Here is a 2,930-nt window from a genome sequence, read left to right as displayed (position 1 = left end):
CAATATGGAGGCCATTTCGGAGGTGAGCAAACAACCACCAAGGTCCTCCAATGTGGCTTCTATTAGCCCACACTCTATAAAGATTCCCGAGAGTTTGTACGTAATTGTGACAGTTGCCAAAGAGCTGGTAATCTGCCTCATGGTTACGCCATGCCTCAACAAGGAATCTTGGAAATTGAGTTGTTTGACGTATGGGGAATTGACTTCATGGGACCTTTCCCACCATCATACTCAAACACTTATATTCTGGTGGCAGTTGACTATGTATCAAAATGGATTGAGGCTATTGCCACACCCACCAATGATACTAAAACAGTGCTGAAGTTCCTCCAGAAACATATCTTTAGCAGGTTTGGTGTCCCTAGAGTACTAATCAGTGATGGGGGCACTCACTTCTGCAATAAACAGCTTTACTCTGCCATGGTTCGGTATGGAATTCGCCATAAGGTGGCCACTCCATATCATCCACAAACCAATGGGCAAGCTGAAGTCTCTAATAGAGAATTAAAGAGAATCCTGGAACGGACAGTAAATACCCGTAGAAAGGATTGGGCACGGAGCTTGGATGATGCTCTGTGGGCTTACAGAACAGCATTCAAGACCCCTATAGGGACCTCTCCATACCAACTCGTGTATGGTAAGGCATGTCACCTGCCCGTGGAACTGGAACATATGGCCTACTGGGCAACCAGATTCCTAAACTTTGATGCCAAATTAGCAGGAGAAAAACGATTGCTCCAGCTAAATGAGCTAGAGGAATTCAGATTCACAGCTTTCGAAAATGCCAAGCTTTATAAAGAAAAATAAAAAAAATGGCATGACAGAAAGCTGTCATCTAGAATCTTTGAACCAGGACAGAAGGTCCTGTTGTTTAACTCTAGACTCAGGCTATTCCCCAGGAAACTGAAATCCCGGTGGAGGGGACCATACGTGATTACAAGTGTATCACCATATGGTTATGTGGAGCTTCAAGATATTGATTCTGATAAAAAGTTCATTGTCAATGGACAGAGAATCAAGCATTATCTTGAAGGCAACATTGAGCAAGAATGCTCAAGGCTGAAGCTAGATTAAAAGCTCAGCGAGGTCCAGCTAAAGACAATAAAGAAGCGCTTGCTAGGAGGCAACCCAGCCATGGGGCAACAATCCTCTAAGCATTTTGCCCTATTTCTATTTTTATTCTTATTTGTTTATATAGAGTTTATTGGCAACAAGGTAAATAATCTTTTACAGAAGACCTCGGCACATAAAACAGAGAGAAAGAGCTCACTGGCAAGAAAACGCCAGTAAAAGTATATTTTGGGCGTTCAACGCCCAAAATGGGCATCCACTGGGCGTTCAACGCCAGTAATGGTAGCAATATGGGCGTTCAACGCCAGAAAGGGGCACCCACTGGGCGTTGAACGCCAGTAATGGCAGCAGCTGGGGCGTTGAACGCCCAGGAGAGCAGCATTTGGGCGCTGAACGCCCAAAACAGGCAGTGTTTGGACGTTCAAACGCCAGGACAGCAGGGAGGAGCCAAATTCATTTTTCCACACGTATTTCCATTTTAATTTCAAATTTTATGTTTCAATGCATGATTTTTACATGAACATGTTAAGAACCCTGATTTCTAAAATCCTTAATTTCTAAAAATCCCTCTTTCCAAATTCAATCCAAACTCTTTTCAAATCTTTTCTGAAAACAAATCTATCTTTTTCACTCAAAAATCTTTTCAACTAATCCATATCTTTTTCAAATCTCCATATTATCTTTTTCAAAATTCAGATTTATCTTTTTCAAAAATCTATCAATCTTTTTATCTTATCTTTTCCAAATTTTTCGAAAACCCACCCCCCATCCCTTTAAATTTGGGTTCGGCCTCCCTCCTCCTCCATCAACAATTGCACCTAGCTCTCCTTCTATCCGTCTCCTTTCTTTTCTTTTGCTTGAGGACAAGCAAACCTCTAAGTTTGGTGTGTTTATCCGAGATCACTAAGATCATGGCTCCTAAAGGAAAACAACCCACTCCAAGAGGCAAGAAAGAGAGCGTTCCAAAACCACTTTGGAATCAAGGAAAGTTCTTATCTAAAGAACATTCAGACCATTATCTTAAAGTAATGGGTCTGAGATCAGTGATCCCGGAAGTTAGATTCGATCTGAAAGAAGATGAATATCCGGAGATCCAGGAGAAAATTCGAATCAGGAACTGGGAAGTCCTAGCTAATCCTGAAACGAAAGTAGGAAGGAACATGGTCCAGGAGTTCTATGCTAATATGTGGCAGACTGACAAGCAAAAACTATCTGGAACTGCCTTCTATGAATTTCGGACCATGGTCAGAGGAAAGATTGTTCATACCACCCCTGACAATATCAGAGAGATCTTAAAGCTACCTCAGCTAAAGGATGATCCAGACTCCTTCAACAGGAGGATGATGAGAGCAGACATTGACCTGGATAAGATCCTAGAGGACATATGTATCCCTGGAGCCAGGTGGACCACCAACACAAAGGGTGTCCCAAATCAACTCAAGAGAGAGGATCTCAAACCAGTCGCCAGAGGATGGCTAGACTTCATTGGGCATTCTCTGTTGCCTACTAGCAACCGTTCTGAAGTCACAGTTAAAAGAGCAGTGATGATCCATTACATCATGATGGGAAAGGAAGTAGAGGTTCATCAGCTGATTTCAACTGAACTCTACAAAATTGCTAACAAAAATTCTAAAGAGGCCAGGTTGGCTTATCCGAGCGTGATTTCTCTGCTCTGCAAGGACGCTGGGGTAAGGATGGGAATAACTGAGTATATTCCAATTGAGAAGCCAATCACCAAAGCATCAATGGAAAAACAACAAGCACAGGAGGATCCCATGAAGAAGAGAGCACATGAATTCCTCCTAGAGATCCCTCAATCTGAATACTGGGAGTATCTCGAGACGTCTGTTACCAAGATA

Source organism: Arachis hypogaea, chromosome 19 (genome assembly GCF_003086295.3).
Source record: "Arachis hypogaea cultivar Tifrunner chromosome 19, arahy.Tifrunner.gnm2.J5K5, whole genome shotgun sequence".
Classification (NCBI taxonomy): domain Eukaryota; kingdom Viridiplantae; phylum Streptophyta; class Magnoliopsida; order Fabales; family Fabaceae; genus Arachis; species Arachis hypogaea.
The sequence above is the reverse complement of the archived record's forward strand: the minus strand, read 5'-3'. Positions refer to the sequence as shown.